This window comes from Condylura cristata, unplaced genomic scaffold (genome assembly GCF_000260355.1).
Source record: "Condylura cristata isolate star-nosed mole 26May11 unplaced genomic scaffold, ConCri1.0 scaffold00013, whole genome shotgun sequence".
In the NCBI taxonomy this organism is placed as follows: domain Eukaryota; kingdom Metazoa; phylum Chordata; class Mammalia; order Eulipotyphla; family Talpidae; genus Condylura; species Condylura cristata.
In genome coordinates this window covers 43,681,013-43,702,333 of record NW_004567114.1, presented here as the reverse complement: position 1 = coordinate 43,702,333, position 21,321 = coordinate 43,681,013, and the positions used below count along the sequence as shown (strand labels likewise).

Genomic DNA, 21,321 nt, shown 5'->3' with positions numbered 1-21,321 from the left:
AACACCAGTTCAGTCCCCGGCCAGGGAAGTGACCCACATGGCACAGCAGACCTATCCTGTCTTGTCCACTGATCATTTCAGTAGTGTATTTCAGTAGATCTACCTGCTCCCCATTCCATCTCTGGTGAATCTTCTTCCCTCCTCCATTCCTCCCCCACCCGACACTCCAATCTGGTCTGTACTTTAGTTCTTGTAATCATCAATAAATAAATCTTAAAAATACAAAGTATATTATTTCAGGCCCTCCCTAGTGGCACAGCATGTTAAAGCACAGTACTAAGAAGCTAAAACCACTTCAGTCTGAGTTCAATCTCCACCCCAGAGGTGACTCACATGACGCAGCAGACCTCTCCTGCCCTGTCCGCTGTGCCCTCAGCAGTGTATTTTGTCAGTCGGCCTTTCTGCTCCCCACTATGCCTTTGGTGAATCCTCTCACCATCCCTGCACCTCTGGCCTGTACTCCAGTTCTGTATGCATAAATAAACAAATATTTAAAAAAAAAACAAAACAATGTATTATTTCTGTGGGATGGAAGGTGTTTTGAGAGGACTTGTTTGCCATTCCCAGTGGCCTATTTATTGCACACATATGGGCTGAAGTCAATTCATACAAACATTTGAGGTAAAAAGTAGTAAAACTGTCATACTACTATTACTATTACTACTACTACTACTAATAAGGTATCCTATAGTCAAAAAAAGAGATTTGGGTGCATTTGTTATATACTCTAGCAGTGGTCTCTGATCTATGTTTATAGCTAGTGTGCTTCTTAGAGCTTGACATGTGGATAGTATGATGGGAACTGGATATTCAATTTGAGTTAATTTAAATCAGAAATTATATATGCTCATGTTTTATTAGGACTAATCAATTCCGATTTCATTTATAAATCTGAGCATTCCTTTTCCCCTTACCCCCCACCCCCACCATGTGATCTTAGCTTGCATAGCTAGATCTCTACCTATATAATTCAGTCAATATCTTCTAGTACTCTCTAGGTCTGGACCATGTGGTTACCTGTCTACTTTCTCCGAGTCTTCTTTGAATTAGGATTATATGCTCTTCCTTATAACTGTGACTTCTACTGAGAACTGCTGAACATGGTTTCTGACTGTTACAACTATTTATAAATGGTGTTTTGTGACTCTTGATCATACAAGTTCTTTTTTTTTTTTAAGATTTATTTATTTATGCATACAAAACTGGGATACAGTCCAGAGATACAGGGGCAGTGAGAGGATTCACCAGAGACAGAGTGGGGAGCAGAACAGGTTGATTGATGAAGTACACCGCTGAGAGGAGCAGCTGGCGGGTCAGGAGAGGCCTGCCTTGCCATGTGGGTCACCTCCAGGGCGGGAATCGAACCCATGTTGCAGTGGCTTTAGCTTTTTAGTGCTGTGCTTTAACCCGCTATACCACCAGGAAGGACCCACAAGTTCTTTTTAAGAAAGTGCTATTGGATGTTTTAGCTATCTCATTACATCCTATCCCTAGTTTCTGTATTCTTCCCTAGACCCTTGCAAATGTGGTGAGGAAGCTGTTATTTTCATTTTGTTTTTGCACTGTTAGATCATTACCTGTTATAGAGCCCTAGGAAAGTTATTAAATACTTTTTGCTCCTGTATATCCTTACTTATAAAAATAGTACCTAGCTCATTTGTTTAGTTGAGGAATAAAGGACTTAATACAAGGGACATTTTTTGTTTTTCAGTGGTGCTTGGAATATGTTTACTGTATAAATAGCCTTTATTAATAGTTTTTTAGTAGCTTGCATCAGATGATTCAATTAAGACTAATTTTATTACATTCATCACTTTTATTATGTCATTATATCACAAAAATATGTTCTATTTAGTGTTTCATTTTTTTAAAAAGTTAGGTAGAAAATTTTGGAGAGAGACCTATGAAATAGACTTTCTTTTCATATCCATCTCAAAAACCTTAAAATTTTCACTCAGCATTAATTTTTCACCCAAAGATTCCTATTCTGTCATCTTAAGCAATTTAATGTGTTCTTTCTTATTCTCCTTCCTTTGTATTATAATACACCTTCTCTCTCTATCCAACATTATTACCCAGATTGATAACAAATAATAAAAGGATCTTAGAAGGTAGAAAAAAGACAAAGTCTATTATCAATTATGCCCTTTATGTCTTTACTGCTACCCCCAAAAGCTTTGGAATGTTTCTATGCAGAATACTCTACCCAAGCCTAAGACAGCTTTCAAATTGTATTGCTGAGAATGTTTATTTTTTTCCATGTAATTACATTTATGTACCAGAATTAATGCCTCTTAAAATAGTTAAAATATTTTACAATGTGTGCAATTACCAGTTACCAAGCAGAGTTTATATAGGAATCAGATTTCCTGGAGAATATCCAAACTAAAATCCTCATGTTCCCTCTTTATTCAGTATGGCTGACTTACTTTACCTCCTGAACTTAGCTTTGACTCCATTCTTTTAAACATTCCATTTATATAAAATATACATGCATATGCATAAATACTTAAATATTTGGTATATTTACATTTCTGTGCATGCATTTTTTTCAAACCACAATGTCCTGTAAACAGTAGAAAATCGGGATGAGTAATCTTGGCAGCTATGTAATAGAAATATGTAATTTTATTCACAGGACTGAATGACTAGCTTGTAGACAGCTTTGTGAGAGATGGGCAGTCAAACTGACAAAAGAAAAAAAAATCTGTATCTTGACCAGAAAACAAGATAAATATTTACATGTAAGATATGAAATCTCAATAACATGAAGCAAAAAACCTGAGGTATAATCTTAAAATGAAGCATAATGTTATAGTCTTTATAATTTCTGTCATGGAATCCATACAGGGAAGAATAATTAAGTTAGAAAAATCAGTTTTATTGGAATAAAATTTGACTCATGCAAATATCAAAGTCAAATGCAATGATGGAGGAATGACGGATGACGGAGAAAACCTATTGTAACTTATATAGAAATGTGCTAATATTGCTAATTTTCTACAAATCATGTACAAGATGGAAAATGTCCATACAAAAAGGTAGGAATTAGATAAAATAACTCTTATACATAGGAAATGAGGCTCTACTTCAAATACTAACATTCATCAGAATCCTAGTAGTTAATGAAACATGATAGAATTTTTTAATCTACTTGACTGATAAATATCTGTAAGCTTGTTAAACTCTTGGTACTGCTGTAGTAATTAGTAGCAACCTAGTACTGTATATGTGTGATGTAACAATACATCTCACATGTTGAATAATTTTGCAGTATATGTAAATATTTAAACTATATGCATATTTTAACACAACCAGGTTCTTCTCCCAGAAGTTTATTCCAGTTGTTTAGTTACATTTGCATGATACGAAGTTTGTTCAAAAATAATAGGTACTATAACATTATTATACTAGTATAAACAACTTACATTTCCAGTTTTTTTCATTATTATACATTTTTTTAACATCATTCTTCATTTTTGTACAATGTATGCTTTCTCATCGAAGTTGTAGCCTCCATGGAATACCCACCACCAATTCACCCATCTGGTGTCCCATCACTACAATCCCTTGAGTATCTCCCACCCCTGTTTTGAACCTGCTCCCTTCTAATCCATAGAATGTCTCTGGTTTATAATTGTTGGTTGATTGATATTAATTTTTACTTTATTACAATTAATTCCCCCCATCCCTTATACTCCTCCTCTGTGTGAAACCATTTGCTTATTTCACTAACATGATCCCTGCCAGCTCCATCAATGTTGCTCCATCAATGAGTTTATCTTTTTGATTGCTGAGTAATGTTCCATTGGGTGTATGTACCACATTTTCTTGATCCAGTCATCTGTTTTTGGGCATTTGGGCTGATTCCCACATTTTATCTATTGTAAATAGTGCTGCAATAAATATAGCAGTGCAGGTATCCTTTTGAATCAATGTTTTTGAGCCCTTTGGGTAGATACCTAGGAGTAAAATTGCTGGGTCATATAGAAGCTCTACTTTTAGCCTTTTGAGAAACCTCCAAATAGCTTTCCATAGTGGTTGTATCAGTTTGTATTCTCTCTCTTTTTTTTTAAGATTTATTTATTTATGCACACAGAACTAGGGTACAGGTCAATGATGCAGAAGAGGAGAGATGGTTCACCAGAAACAGAGTGGGGAACAGAACAGTCAGATTAATGAGGTACACTGCTGAGGGAAGCAGCGGAGGAGATAGGAAAGGTCTGCTGTGCAATGTGGAACTCTACAAGGGCAGGTGATTGAACTAACACTGATGCAGCTGAGGCCAACTTGCAGTGCTGTGCTTTAACTCCCAGTGCCACAAGGGAGGGTCCAAGCTTGCATTCTTACCAGCAATGTAAGAGAGTTCCTTTTTCTCCACATCCTTGCTACTTTATTATTATTATTATTATTATTATGTGCCATTCTCACATGTAAGATGATATGTGTGTAAGATGGTATATTATTGTGATTTTGATTTGCATTTCCCTGATTATAAGTTATGTTGAACATTTTTCTTGTGCTTGTTGGCCATTTGTATTTCCTCTTTGGAGAACTGTCTATTTAGCTTCTTGTGCCCATTTTTTGATGGAGTTGAATTTCATCAATCTTTGTGATCGGTACTTTATCATTAGTATTGTGCTTGGTGGTCTAATGATTTAAGGTACAACTATAAAATGGAAAGCTTTACAGCTCTTAGTAATCATAATCATAATCATAATAAAGAAGCTCACAACACAAATGTGAAAAACAACCACACTATTGTAAACTTTAAAAATCAATTTCCTGTACAATATGTAAAGTAAGTATAATAGCATGGTGTAAAAATTCAGTCTAATAAATATATTTCTATATGCACACACATATATAAAGAAACTCTAAAAGAGTACATATTACTACAGATGTCATATATGAACTGGACATATGAGGCTAGAGACTAGATTTTAGTTCTTACTGTTACATTATGTGCTTTTGATATATGAATAGCACAACTGTATTACCTATTCAAAGGAAATAAAGTGAATTATAAACAATGTTAATTAGGTGGAATATTTCTTTGGGACATACAAAACAAAAAAATCTTATTAATGCTAATATAATATTAATATTTCCATTATTTTTGCACAGCGGATATTTGGAATCTGAAGTTTATTGTTTTGAATTTTATCTTGGGCTATATTTCATCGAGTTAGAAGAGCATAATTGCTCAATGGAATAGCCCTGGAATTTGTCTATTATTATTATTATTATTATTATTTGAAGATTTATTTATTCATGCATAAAGAACTAAGGTACAAGCCAGAGGAGCAGGGGTGGTGAGGGGAGTCACCAGAGACAGAGTGGGGAACAGAACAGGCAGATCGACTAAGTGCACTGCTGAGGGGAGTAGTAAGCAAGACAGTAGAGATATACGAAACCATGTGGATCACCTCTAGGACAGGGAATTAAACTTGCACTGAGATGGCTGTGGCTAGCTTTCAGTACTGTGTCCTAGCCTATTGTGCCACAAGGGAGGGCCTGTCCATTATTTTTGTTTTAGCAGGTAGCAAAATAAGACCCAACAAGACTACATTTGCATAATGTCAAAAATCAAGGTAATGAGAGAAACAGTAAATTTTCTATTTTCTTTCAGCTAGTATGCTTTTAATGATGTTGAATTCTACTACTTTATACTATCATTTCTTATATGCTCTATTTTAGTTTCAAACATTTCTATTTTATTAACTTATAAAAGCTTGGAACTTCCCTCTTCTTCAAGGGCAAATATGTTAGCAAAATGGAACATGAGAATTTTGAACTAAGGAATATTATCTATTTGCCTTTTAATTTATTATTAGTCTGTAAAGGTCATCTTTCTCTATAAAGATAATTCATTTTCTAGTATAAGAATACTTTGAAAATATAGTGTCTATAATATTTGCCAAAGTCAAAAAAGAGATTATTATTATCAAGAAATTTTGTACTTTAAAAAGAAGTCAAGTTCTTAATATGATAATTAAGATGAGAACATGGACTTTCTTTTCTGGAGTCTGAAATTATCTTAGCTGGGAATTAGAAATTATTTCAGACTAAAGATGAAGACTTAAGACTAGTATTTTACTCATATATATATATATATATATATATATATATATATATATATATGGAGAGAGAGAGATTTATATCAATATTGATATTTATTTATATAAGCAATATTGCATGATAACAGTGTACAAACTTCAGGTTTATATCATTGAAAGTGAATGAAAGTCCATTTCTATTCTTACTATATACTTGATTCCTTTTACCTAATTTACTCACCTCCTGTTTTCTTACTTTCTGGTATCCATTATTGTCTTTATAGTCTTTTTTTTTTTTAAGATTTATTTATTTATGCATACAAAACTATGGTGCAGGACAGAGGAGCAGGGGCTGTGAGAGGATTCACCAGAGACAGAGTAGAGAACAGAACAGGCAGATCTATGAAGTACACTGTTGAGGGGAGCAGCAAGCAAGACCAGAGAGGTCTGCGGCTCAATGTGGATCACCTCAGGTCAGGGAATCGAACTTGCACTGAAGTGGCTGCAGCTAGCTTGCAGTGCTGTGTCCTAACCCACCATCAGTGAAGCCTGGCTTTATAATCTAAAAGTTTATTTTTCTTTTATTTCATTCATCTGTTTGTTTTCTCTGTAAACCACATATGAGTGAAAACATATGGTGTTTGTCTCTCTCCATCTGATTTATTTCACTAAACATAATGTTCTCTATCTCCATCTATGCTGTTGCAAATGGGTTTTTCTTCTTCTTTTTTTCTTTAATAACTTAATAATATCCCATTGTACCTCATCTTCTCCAATTTTCTGTTTATGGGAGTCCATTTTTTTTAATTTTTATTTTATTTTTTGCAATTTCAGTTAATTAGCCTGAAATGGAATAATTGGATCATATGGGGTTTCTATTTAATTTTTTTTTTTTCGGAATCTCCATAACTCTTCCTTCAGTGACAGAACCCAACTTACATTTCCTCCAACTTTATATAAGGATCCCCTTCTCAATGAAATGCCCCCCCCACTACTAACAATATCCTTGTTTGCTGTTCTTATGTATTAGTTGCAAATTGCTTAGCTTGTATTTTCTACTCATTCCAGACTCTAATCAAGACATTGACCCTTGGTTTTTTTATTCCAGTACTTCCTTGAATATTCTAACTCTCTTCAAATAAGTGTGTTAACTAAATCATTCTAAAACATAACTTTGTGGTGTCGCTTCCAAGCCAAGAAGCTTCAACATCTTATAATATGAGCATGAGAGACCAAATACTTCAGACTAAATCCTTCTTCATAATTCATTTTTCAGCATCTGTCCATGTACAAATTCTACTCCAGATTTTTTTTCATCTTTATTCTTAAGTGGTCGGTTTAATTGATGTCTGAATTCTGGCTTTTAGTTGGTAATGTAGGGCACGCATGGTAACCTCATATAAAATGGGGATGATAAGCAGATTTAGCTCACTAGACATAGTTAGGATTAAATGAAGTTAACATATATAAGGTGGTTTATCAACTTTATGTGTTTGGCATATACTAAGCACTCTATAAATATCAGGTATATTGATTCCCATTCTTTCTTAAAGTCAAGGTTGTGTCTGATTCTTCCCTTAGTTCATTTGTGTCTAGTGTGTAGAATTATTTTCCTCCCTACTCCACTTAGTCATATTTAATTTTCCTTTCAGATTGCAGTTTAAGTGCTTTCTTTCTGACAGACGTTTCTATGCACTCCAGACACCTAATAGTACTGGATGAAAATTTCACGTACCCCTTATTCAGATACTTCTCAGGAACAGAGATTGCTCTAATTATCTGGCCCCTTCTAATGTTTGGTTGCTCACAGTTCTCTCACAAACAATTAGAATCAATAAGGCAATACATTTCTTACACATTGTTTACTTTTGTTATGAATCTAACTTGAAACAACTTGTAACTTTCCAGCTATCATTTTGGAATACAAACACCTTTCTATTTTTATATGATATTCATTGGATATATCTTGAACACTAGTGTCCTTTCACTAAGATCTTGGAATGGACATTTGGCAGTCCACCAAGCCTATGAAGCTCTAAAATTTCATCTAGGTTGATGAGTGTATTTTTTATAGGAGATTTAGTGAATTCACAAAATAACCCTTTTTAATGTTTTATAGTTTTTATATATGTTCTCTTAATATGTGAGGCTAAACTCATAATATTAAATTTGATAAATAGTAGATATTTCACCATGCTATATAAATATGCCCTCTCAGTTTTTGTATTTTTCAGTGTAAGATAAACTATGTTTTAACAGTTAATGAAATTGTTGTGTTCTGTTATTTTATCTTGTGATATCAAGAAGTAAAATAATCATCCTTTATTCCCCCACATTTGACCAAATTAAATTGGTGCTTTTAAAAAATGAATGGTGGTTGATTTCCAGATAATGAAATAAGGATCTTGGCCAAACACCCCAGCAAAACAAGTTAAGTGCATAAAGGAAAACATGAACATTTATTCAAGAGCATCTATGCTATCTCTCTAAGAACATTGAGAGGCCATAGCATTTGAGCCATACTAGTTCTATTTTCCCCACCTGCCAGCGACTCCTTGTTGTGAAAGCTCTACCCACAAGCTTCCTTTCCTCCACATCTCACTCCTGGATTATGGTTTCACCTTAAGAGAACACTTAGATCAGTACTTGCAAAATTTATATTTCTTTAATCATTCTATTTTTAATGCTTTATCTTTATACATTCTAGTAATTTCTCCTTTAATTGCAGTGTTTGTGTTGTATAAATATCACCTCTCCTTTATGCTTTCTTTTTTGTTGTCTTCTGTATTAAAAACATGTTTTAAATAAATTTCCATTTTAACTTCTCTGTCGCCTTTTTATATGCTGGCCCACATCTGTTATGTGACTTAGTGATTGTGCTAGTTTGCAATACATCTTTCACATCTATCTTTAATATTGATCAACATACCTATTACTACCACCTCCCCTTTGTATTATTAGCATGATATATTTTATATTAACATGCTGTATAAACTACAAATTACATTGTTATTATTTTAATTTAGAAGTCAATCTTTAAAGTTTATCTATTTCAGGCAGAAGAAGGGCTTTTTTTATTAAGTTTATTTGATTTTCTTGTAATTACTTTTAGATATGTATTAAAATGTGCTACTGTTTTTATGGATTTATTTCTTCCAAAAGTTCTATCACTTTTTGCTAAGTATTTAAGGCTACATACTAAAAGTAAATATTGGGCAATTTTATTATTCCCTTTCTTTATTGAGTCATTATTAAATTTTTCCTTTTATCAGTATTAAAGGGTTTTGTTTCAGAATATACTTTTTTTGATATAAACATTGCTTGACCAGATTCTTTCAATTTTCAAAAGGGAACTTCAAAAAATTTGTAGGACCAGCTTCTTCTCTTCCTTAGTTTGCATTATTTTTCTGTTCTCTACTTAATGTATGACTATTATAATGCTATTATAGATTGTAAGAGTGTCTCAATCTTTTAATTTAAATTAAATATTGATATATGTACATATTTGTCGTTAGTAACATGTTTATAAGATTTTATCTTCTATCAGGCAATGTGAGTTATTAAAACATAGCCTGAAATTTTAAAAAATGATGGTATAAATTTAAGAGTACTGCATAATGGCTTCACTTATGTATCTTGTGAAATGATTGTCATAGTAAGTTTAATTATCATCATTGTATTGGTATACAAGAAAAAGAAAAGATTCGTTTTTTTCTTGTGATGATAACTCTTAGGAGTTACCCTCTTAATAACATTAAAATACACTCTAGCTTGTGCCCTCCCTGGTGGCACAGTGGGTTGGAGAGCAGCATTATGAAACTAGCCACAGCCACTTTAGCAGGAGTTCCATCTCCAGCACCGGAGGTGACCCACATGGCTCAGCAGGCCTTTCCTGTCTGCCCACTGCTCCGCTGAGCAGTGTACTTCACTATCGATCTGCCTGTTCTGCTCCCCACTCTGTCTCTGCTGAATTCTCTCACGGCCCCTGTACCTCTGTACCTCGAGCCTGTACCTCAGTTCTATATGCATAAATAAAATAAAATAATTTAAAAAATACACTGTAGTGTACTATTAACTATTGATATATCACCATATTACATATTATAGCTCCAAAACTTATTTATCTTAGAACATAAAGTTTCTATCTTTTGACCACTAACATTCAGTTTTACAACCACCCACACCCAATTTGATAATAAAAAATTTGACCTCATTCCATGAATTTTTGAAATTTTATTTTGTAGATTTTACATGTGTGAGGTCATATGGCATTTCTTTCTCTCTGACTTCACTTAGCATAATACCCTCAAGGCCCTTCCAGGATGCTTAATTTAAAAGAAAATGCTTTACTTAAAAGTAGCAATACAGTTTTATACTTACATGATGGACAAACGTAAGAATTGTGAAAACACAAAGTGGGGAGAAATCTAGGTAAGTACAGGAGAATGTGTGATCTGGTTCACTCTGAAAGCTTTCCTTTTAGGCTAAATGAATAACATTGCTGAATGGATAGAAATTTACATGAAAATGTTATCCTAGAACCAACAAGAATAGATTCATGTAGAAGGTTTGCCAGATTCTCTATATTTTTTTTTAAAAAATGTAAATCACATTAAGTTTAAATATTATATAGAACAGTGATTTTCAGTTTTGCCTGTGTATTAGTATTACCTAGTGAGCATTTTTAAAAAATCCATTGTCTTTGCAGAGTGTATCACCCAGACCAAATCAGAGTCTGTAGATTTGAGATTCAGGAGATAGTGTATTAAGCTACAATTTCTCTTGCAGGTTGAACTCACTGCAGTAGACACATGGAAGAGAGCAAGGACTGAACTAGACAATTAATTGGAGAGGGTCTCAAAGATTGTGTTCTAGTTATTATCCTGTCATTGAGAGAAAATCATCAGTTTAATGTGGAATCAGTTTTCTCTTAGCTTCTTTTTCTCTTTTATTCTGAAAATATTTATTAAAAAACTTACAGGATGAACTGAGGTAGATTAAAGATCTATAAATCCCTTCCAATTCTAAAAAGTATTGATTTTACCATCTATAATTTATAAATGAGATCTTTGGCAACACATAATATATTGGTGGCAATTATTTGTACAGGATCAATGAGTGAATGAGTGCCATAAAAGTGTTCTGATCCTAACTGTTGAAGGAATTGAGTATGCAGTGCTGATCAGAAAGTTCTATTGTATCAAAAAAAAAAGTTGGTTTATAGAAATAAACCTAGATAAGTCAATACATTTATTAAAGTATAAGTTGAGGAGTATTTGAAAAAAAGATAAAGCAAAAAAAATGGATAATAGACTTTCAGATTTTTATTTTAATTTTTTTTAATTTTTTATTTTTTTAAAGATTAATTTATTTGTGCATACAGAACTGGGGTACAGGCCAGAGGCTCAGGGGCGGCGAGAGGCTTCACCAGAGACAGAGTGGGGGACAGAACAGGCAGATCGACGAAGTGCACTGCTGAGGGGAGCAGCGGGCGGGTCAGGAGAGGTCTGCCACGCCATGTGGTCACCTCCGGGGCAAGCGGTCATCGAACTCATGCGGAAGCGGCTTTAGATTCTCAGTGCTGTGCTTTAACCCGCTGCGCCACCAGGGAGGGCCCCTTATTTTAATTTTTGCAATCATAGAAGAACTGAAGTAGATCATCCCAAACATTAATAACACACAGAAAACTGGGTGATTTAATTAAAATGGAGACATAACTAATAAGTTATGGGGGCCTGCAGATCTTTTAAAACAAATTTCTAAGTGATGAAATTTTGTTTGTCTGAGGTCCACGCTAGCATAAGTAAGAAGCTGGAGCTTAGTTGTTTGATACATTAGAACAGGGATCATGCTGAAAGCTGGCCAACTCAATTCTTTTAGTTACCTTGGTTACTGCCCCCATCAAAAAAGGACATAACTTTCAAAATCTACATGAAAATGAGATAGAATCTAGCAAGACATAGAACAAAGAGTCAAAATAATTTGTAGGATGAAATTTAGGGAAGAAGTTCTCTAGTTCATGCAGATACAATTACTTCAAGAAAGATTAGTTTACTTTAACATAGTTAACAGGATTTATTAGATTATTGATTAAGTGCTGCATGACTGTTCATTTCCATCTGGTTAGATCATAGGCACTATAAAATATATATCCTTCATGAATACATTTCCTCACTTATGTGACATTAATGTTGCATGAGCTATGGAGAGAACAGGATTATTGAGTCAACACAAGATTTTAATCATGAAGTGGCATGCACTTTATAGGGTGTTATGGTCAATAGTGGAATCGAAAGGTGTGCTATTAAGGAAAGTACAGAAATAACTGAAATTAAGAGTAAACCATGAAAAGAGAAAAAGACCCTTTTTGTCTGTTTTAAGGATGAAAAAACTAAACTGAAATTGCAAAGTTAGTGGATCTGAATCATAGGAGAATAGAAGGAAAAATTCTGTCAAGGATGAGAAAAAAAAAAGGATTTATAGATCAGGGAAATAGTAATCAGTAAGACATTACTAAAGAGCTTTTAAAGCAGCATTAAAATTGTATTTGCTGCTAGACACAAACATTTGTAGTAGAATAGATGCATGGGGTTGATGCTTTCTCCCTCTTTGCTCTGTAGCTCAAGGGCAGCAGTGGAAAAGTAGATGAGTATATTTTGAAGGACTGGTGAGTATAATTGATGGTATCACAGGACATAATTACGGAGTACAGGTTGCAGGAAATGACTAAGCATCCATTAGAAGAGTGATACAGGTAGCTCAAGGTGAACCAATAAGTTGAGTGAAATTTTGGGATTGGGGTATAGTATTAGAAGACATGATACAAAGTATGGTGGAGCAAGGCACAGGTGACTGATGGAGTGGAGTGAATATATTCTTAAGTGCTTTGAAGCATAGATGTTTCTTAAAAGCCAGGGTGCCCTGAGGGTCCATGATGTGATTTTAAAATTTAGTCTAGATGTCTGCAAATGTGGGATGGAAAAGAAACATAAGCCAGTTCTTGAATTTGTCAAGGAGAGAAGATGGATCCTAACATTGATTATTTGGAAAAAGAAATATTAGGGTAATAATATCATAAATTAATAAGGTTGGGAAAGATTTGAGAGCTAATAGAGATTAAACATGATTTATAGATGAACCAGGGGACTAAATTACTTGCACATAAACACAATCTCCTTGAAAACAGTTGGGATCAGAATATAAAATGAATGACCTTTCTTGTTCTTCTGGCAATAAAGATGGTGATAGCGATTTGTGTTAGAAACTTAAGTGTACATACCAAGGGCTGGTTACATATGGAAACTGCTCATAGTTAATGTAAAGCAGAGAGGTAAAATAGCTAATGCTAATTACACCTCCAGAATATTAGCTCCAGAGGGCAGCACTTTTAGTTTTATTTATCCTCTAGTATGTCTCTGATACATGTATAGTACTGAATATATACTTGTTGGGAAAATGTATAAACACAATTTTAAATTTCGGAATTGCTAATGTACTAACAGTGACTGTTGAACCAAGAATTTGCTAAGGGAAATGTTATTTCATTGGGCTCTTATCATTTCAAGTGTTTAGTAAGTATAATTTTTTTTTAAGATTTATTTATTCATTTACACAGAACTGGGGTACAGGCCAGAGATGCGGAGGGTGAGAGGATTCACCAGAGACAGAGTGGGGAGCAGAACAGGCAGATCAATGCAGCACACTGCTGAGGGGAGCAGCGGGCGGGCCAGGAGAGGTCTGCCTCCATGTGGTCACCTCCGGGGCAGGCGGGGATTGAACTCATGGAAAAGTGGCTTTAGCTTCTTAGTGCAGTGCTTTAACCCGCTGCGCCACCAGGGAGGGCCCAGTAAGTATAATTTTTAAAGATTTATTTATGCATACAGAACTGGGGTACAGGTCAGAGGTGCAGGTGTGGCGAGAGTATTCACCAGAGACAGAGTGGGGAGCAGAACAGGCTGACTAATGAAGTACACTGCTGAGGGGAGCAGCAGGCAAGATAGGAGAGGTCTGCCACGCCATGTGGGTCACCACCTGGCTGGTGATAGAACCCGTGTAAAGTGTCTGTGGTCTATCTCCACAGTCCTGTGTTTTAACCCCTGTGTTTTAACCCACCAAGGAGGGCCGTGTTTAGTAAGTGTTGATGGGAATTAAGAATAGATAACATTTATTAAACACTCTTTATGAAAACTATGTTATACACATATATATTTTTGACTTTTATAACTTTTGAAAGTAATTTATTATAACAATGATGACCTAATCTTCTATTTAATGCATGTCCTACTACTAAAGTTCAAAGTTGTAATACATGTGAACTTACTGAGTAGACCTTAATTTATAAGAAGGATTAGCGGTCCTCTGGGAGAGAGTGTCTTCTAAATTGAAGAAGTTTGCAGGCCACAGTTTCTTCATCAAACTCATAGGGCTTTTGCATTTCTAAACCCTGTGTTTTTGATAAATGAAGTTTCTGATTTGGTAAGCAGAATTTGTACAGCTGGGCCCCTGGGTGTCTTATTGGCAGAAAGAAATACTTTGGAAAATGAAAGATGTGACGGGGAGGTAAATTCCCTCAACTCTTTACATTGAGACCACCGAAGTGATTCATTATTAAGAAGGTGCAGAGTGATGTTATAGCATCATGGATTTAATGGAAAATGCTAGCGTTGAGCTCACTGATCTAGAACTCTGTGACCTCTCATATTTCTCTGGGAGAATAGCATCAGTATCTCTTGGTAACATTAAAAAAAAAAAAAGTACTTCAAGTTCACCCCATATCTACTGATTCAAAAATTGCCTTTTAACAAAATCCCTATCTTAATGTAGGTGGCACCTAACGATGCAGTTACTTGCATGTAATGGAGATTTGACCATGTCGGGGAAAGCAGATTGCTCATGAGTGGTTGTAATACTCATTTTACACTGATTTTATAGGTAGATAAAGGTTCAATGTGAACAGATGCCTTAGAATTTAAATGAAATCTGTTCATTTTTATTTGTATGGTTACATCTGTATACATAAGTCATAGAAGCCAAAAAATTAGAAGATTTGTCTGTTTTGCAAATAATGACACCACAAACTGGAGATGTTAAGTTGCTCAAGGTGGTACATGGTGGGAGTTTGTGTTCTTTCCATTCTGCTGTTAATATTTAAGGGAGAAATGACTTGCATGAAGCAGAACCCTCACCACCTTCTCTCACATAATCAGTCAGGACTTAGGAGTGATAATATAACCTTTTCCTAATGAACATTTGGATAAGAAGGCCAATGTTGTTTATACAAAATGCCAAATTTCTGCTGAGGCAAAAAAGTGGAAAGGGAAGGTGATAAAAATGTGGTGCCAAAAACACTCAAATGATTTAAAATATCTTCCAAAAAGACTGAGTTGATTCAAGTAAGAGTTTTATTGTCAGAGTTTCAGGTGTATTTCACCATCACGATAGCAGAAAATCAGAGATTAGAGAGACCTATAATGAAGGTGGCAAAATGGCAGAGATCTTACAAGAAGGGAGATGGAAATGGGGTGGAGGAAGGGCTGATAGGCGAATGATTACATGTTCAATCAAGCACCTCATACACAGCCTGCACTTCTAAGCTACATCAATATGGACAAAAACCTGACATGATACATATGTACTCACTGACTATAAATATACCAGCTTCTATTCAAGGACTCCATGTGTTTATAAGCATAATCACATTAATTTTCACAGCATAACATGGAGGAAAATAGATATATAATACTACTTAAATGTATACCTTTCCTATTTCTCATTTTAGAAGGAGAAAGAACTTAGCAAAAAAAAAAAGTCCTCTCTCAAGCTAAAATAGGTCTAAATATATTTTTGTATATGCTAAGCTAGATACTTTTCAAAACATGATACACAAATACCATGGTTAAATTCCAATTTCTGACTTAGTTATAATGAGATCTTTTTGGATATTTTAGAAAGACTAAAAAAAGGAACAGAAATAAAAATTGAGATTTAAAAATTAGAAATAATTTAGTGCAGACACTGAAATATATAAATTGTATACCTTAAAGATAAAACACAAGAAATTCAAAATATTGATAAGTTAGGAGTTTAAAATTACATGCAATATAGTCATCAAACCCTGGTGAGGATATCCAATTCATTACAAATAGAATATAGTCATTTGAATAATTAGCAAATGAATTATTTTGATTGTTTTAATTTCTTCAGTTAATTTTCCCAGTTTTATTTTTTTATTTATGCATACAAGAACTGGGGCATAGGTCAGAAGTGCAGAGTGTGAGAGCTCAGAGTGGGGAGCAGAACAGGTGTGTCTACTGAAATACACTACTGAGGGAAGCAGCAGACAAGACAGGAGAGGTCTGCTGAACCATGTGGGTCAGCTTCCTAGATAGGGTTTGAAATTGTGTTGCAGTGGCTGGTTATAGTTTTACAGCACTGAGGGAGACCCTTTCCAGTTTTTTATAATGTGGATGAGGTATAGTGATATTTGATGATGAATTTAAGAGCCACATGCTTATATTATGAGAAACTTATTCTTTATTTCTCACCCTCAAAATTATGATGAAAATTTCAATATAAATAATAGTTGCCTCAATAAATGACTCCGTGGAAGAAAACTTTTCTGCAGACTATTTTTGTACTTTTTCCCCTTTTTTCCATGCCTGTAAAATGAAAACATTTTGTATGCTTGTTAAAAAAAAAACGGCATTAATTATTACTATTTGACCAGTTTTCTAATTTTTCTTCTTGAGTACATTTCTCGTATTAAAAAGAATGGTCTTCAGCGCAACGACAGTAAGAGTGTTCCTCCTTTGCTAACGGGTTTTCTTTTTAAAAAGGACTGCAGTACACAGCAGTTTTTGTTCCTTGTCTTTCCTTTGGGAGAAGGACTATTTATAAATACTTATCTAGAATGCTATGCACATTTTCTCAAGCAAATACCCCAGATTTAATAATCATTCCCTGCTAAATGCCTTCTTACTCTAAAGATGGTACTGCCAGGTAGTACAATAGATGTCAGAGTGTTTATCAGCATTATTGTGATTGTATTTTTTTTTTAAGATTTATTTATTTGTGCATACAGAACTGGGGTACAGGCCAGAGGCTCAAGGCCGGTGAGAGGCTTCACCAGAGACAGAGAGGGGAACAGAACAGGCAGATGAATGAAGTACACTGCTGAGGGGAGCAGAGGGCGGGTCAGGAGAGGTCTGCCACGCCATGTGGTCTCCTCCGGGGCAGGCAGGAATCAAACTCATGCGGAAGTGGCTTAAGCTTCTTAGTGCAGTGCTTTAACCCGCTGCGCCACCAGAGAGGACAGTGATTGTATTTTTTTTTTTAAACCACACTGTAAGATTGTAGATTTGTTTTATTTGAAGAAGCTTGACATTTATGTATTTTTTCTTTGTTTCTTAATTAAAATGGGAGATACATATTGTCGACCTTGTAGTAAATACTGCAAACAATATCTAAGTACCTCTTTGCTTTTTAGAATACTCAACTTCTTACATGAATTAAAACTCAGTGTATCAGTGTGGAGTATCCTTCACATTGAAGTGCTTTCCCCTTTGTTTGGTTACAAGTTTTCTCTCTGAAGTAGGAGAAAAAGAGACAGCTGAATTGAGACTTTGTCTCCCTTTTGCCTATACCTGAGTGACTTAAGTGTGGATGATTGATACTGTTCCATTCTCTGAGGCCAGAGGGAATAGACATCTGTTTAATATTTTAATACATGAGAACTGCTGCATTTTTTCAAGTTTGGTTCTCTTGGGAACAAACGTACTTGCTCACTTTTTGTGTTTGCTTATGCTTATAGTTAGCCTTAGTGCTGCTAAAGAGAATGCCTATTACGAGGTTCAAGAGGGATTTAATGTCTTTTTTATCATTAATTGTGTGTCTGGGAAGGTCAATATTATCAAATTTGACCCACTTAGGAATCAGTATTAATAGTTAATTCTTTTTCCCCATGGAAATATATGGAACCCTTTAACATGAATTTCTTGGAATTAAGAAAAACTTACATAATTTTAAATTTCTACATTGTTTCCAGGTAAAATGAAGTTCCTTCATACTATCAGTCTGATGTTTGCTTGTTATATTAATAAATGTGTTATTCCTCAATTTGTATAAAGCTAATTAAAGTCTGGCTATAGATGATTTACATGGCTGTAGAAAATTCAAGTGAGAGCTGAGTGTTCTGAGAAGTCAAGCACGCCTTCAGTAGAGCTATATAATGGGCCTTACAGAGTCTGAAGTACATTCATCATGTCAAGAAGTGGTATTATAGAAGGCATTTTGGCATAAGATTGGCTTCGTAGGTAACACATTTCTGGTTGAGATTGTAATGAGTATATCTGGTCTTCAAACTCATATTGGTATTTTCTGAACTGGAGGAGGCTTTCTTTTTACTTTAATTCTGATTGAAAAGCTTGCTTTTCTTTAAAACTACTTTGCTTAAACTTTCTGATACAGGTGCATGCACAGGAGGTTGAGTACAGCTTTAGCAAGCACCTCAGCTGATTATAGTTCTTTTTTATTCTCCTATTTTCCTATTTTCTATCTCTTATTTCTATTGAAGTAATGTTTGTTTATGGCACATTGAGTAGGGTAGGGTCACATCATTCCAAATGTATATTGCCACTTCATACCCATCACCAAGACACCACAATCCTCCACCACTTCTATTGTTCCTCCCCACTCCCTGCCCCCATTCGCATCACACTCCCATCCTCACCTATAGTAACCTGCACTTAGATTTCTAAGATTCGGTCCTGTATTTTATATCACTATATTCCACATGAGTGAAATAATCCATTATTATATTTCTCCTTTTAATTTAGTTTGCCTAGCAAAATCTTTAATTCTATCCATGTCACACATGGCAAAAATTCATCTTTTACTTTTTATAACCAAATAGCATTCTATTGTGTGTGTGTGCGTGCGCGCATGTCCGTGCATGTCATCTTTTACTTATCGCATCTGACACCGGCACTTACGTTGTTTCCACAACCTGGCTATTGCAAATATAGCTTCAATGGACATAGGAGCACATATTCTTTCAAATTAGTTGTTCAGCGTTCTTTGCAAAAGATGACCCAACTCAAAGATCTAAACCTTCAATTTTGAAAAGTTTGGGCCATTAGCTGAGTATTAGGAGATGCCTTAAAAGACCACCTGGGGTCCTCCGTGGTTGTGCACTAAGAAGCTAAAGCCACTTCAGCATGAGTTCAATCCCCACCCCAGAGGTGATCGGCATGGCACGGCAGACCTCTCCTGCCGCGCCCACTACTCCCCTCAGCAGTTGCTTAGAGGCATGAGGAATCCAAATTGGTCAGGTGGCAGCTTTAACTTTCAGCTCAAAGAAATCATCGCTGTGTTCCATAGTGGAGGCATTCTTCTTTCTCAACTAAAATCTCTAGGCCAGCAGAACATAAAATCATGAGAGTGGGACTGTTTATTTTTTTCTTTCTAGTAGGTCTTTCTGCATAATGGTGAATGGTCACTCCCTTTCCACTCTTTTGGTCTTGGCTATGGAAAAACTCCACCATGTAGTGGTTGCAGTCAGTGCATATACAATCTGGGTATTGCCACCTAGCGCCTTATAGTGTGGTGCCAGTTTTATTTCTAAGTCGAATTATTTCATAAGAACTCTAGTACACAGACATTACTTGGGGAAGTTGTTTAACTTTTAATATTTTTACTGGTGCTTTTGGAGAATTTCCCTCTTCATAGATGTTAATGTTCAGGGGCACAATATGAAGCAGAACAGGAGGACAGAGAATTTCTCAAAAATGTTAGATTTGGTTATCATTAGCTCCATTGTTTCTCCCAATATTTTCTGTGTTGAGAATATGACTTTCTATATCTGAGATTCAAGGAGATCAAATCTCCAGAAGTGATGAAAGGCAGTAAGTTTTAAAAAAGAAACCTGAGGGCATGTAGGTGGGCTAGACCTGTCCAAAAGGCTAGTGGAATAGATTTCTTTTAAGTGAAGTGTCTTGTTTCTTCTCTCTCTATATAAATGCAGTCTTTAGATGTCAGCATCATAATTGTAGTTTGGGGAATTATTTTCAGTTTGTACACTAGCCAGATGATTTCTCTTTTTCCTACTTCCAACCCAGCTCCCTGTGCTTTCTCATCAGTACTTCCATCTGGCCTATCATATTGCTGTACCTAGTGACCAGTGAAGAATTTTCCTTATTTTGTAGACTGATTTTCTACTTGACATAACTTTTCTTATCCTCTAAGCTAGAATCTATCATTAGCCACTGTATTAGTTGCTAGGATTGTTTCTTATCCTCTGTACTTTTAAAAAGTAATGTATTATTAATTTGTAAGTTTATTTCCTACATTTTCAAATAGACCTTCCAACTCTACTTTTTAGTCAATATTTTAAGACAAGGTTTCCTCTAACAATTTACTTCTTTGGCTGATTTGCAAGTCTGGTGGCCAAGATGAATACTGAAAGATCATATCACTTTCCCATTAGCACTTAGTTATATATACAAGGAATAAATATCCTTCTAGAGATATTTCAGGAAATGAAGTAAAGAAGATACATAATATGTTACCTGGAACTTCTGAAACATCTTTAGAGAAAGAAGCTTATAATCAGTAATTAGATTTCTGGTTTTCATTTGCTCATAATTCAAATGTTCTTTAAAGAATGAAGGATAAATATGAGATAAAATTTGTTGAAGTAATGTATCATGCATCTAATGATTCACCCATTAATTATAAGCATAAGTTATTATGAAGCTTGGCTAGTTCATTTGTTTGTTTCTAAAAGAATTTTAGTAGCAAAATGTATCATTTTTTTAAAAGAGAAAGCTTATAAATTTCTTAAATATTAACTAACATCATTGCAAGTAAGACTTAAGATCTCTGGTTAAAATCTAAAAATAGATGAGTAAAATTCCAAAACTCAAACAGCATAAGACACTTTCCTAAGCAACAGATGTGGCCTCAGCTGCTTTCTTAAAGACTGCAGTGATACTAACATCACATAAATATTGGTGCCTGCTCTCAGAATGACTTGTTCTAGGTTGTGGAAATTCCAATTAAAAAAATGATTCCTATCAATGGGAATAAAACTAATACAATTGATGTTAAACATCTTACATAAAATTAATGCATGTTATTTTGCATCACAAAATAGGCATTATTCTGTAATTGCCAATAGTATTTTGGAAATGATTCCTATGATACGCACACAAAACCACACTCAACAATGTGATCAGCCACTTTGTGAATATATACATATATATAT

The 21,321-nt window shown here is 34.8% G+C and overlaps 1 protein-coding gene across 7 annotated transcripts in view; it reads left to right on the top strand.

Moving 5' to 3' along the window:
* The window catches only part of LRFN5 (leucine rich repeat and fibronectin type III domain containing 5), a 213,273-nt gene that overhangs the window by 57,545 nt on the left and 134,407 nt on the right, over positions 1-21,321 (top strand). The gene's annotated exons all lie outside the window — the stretch shown is intronic.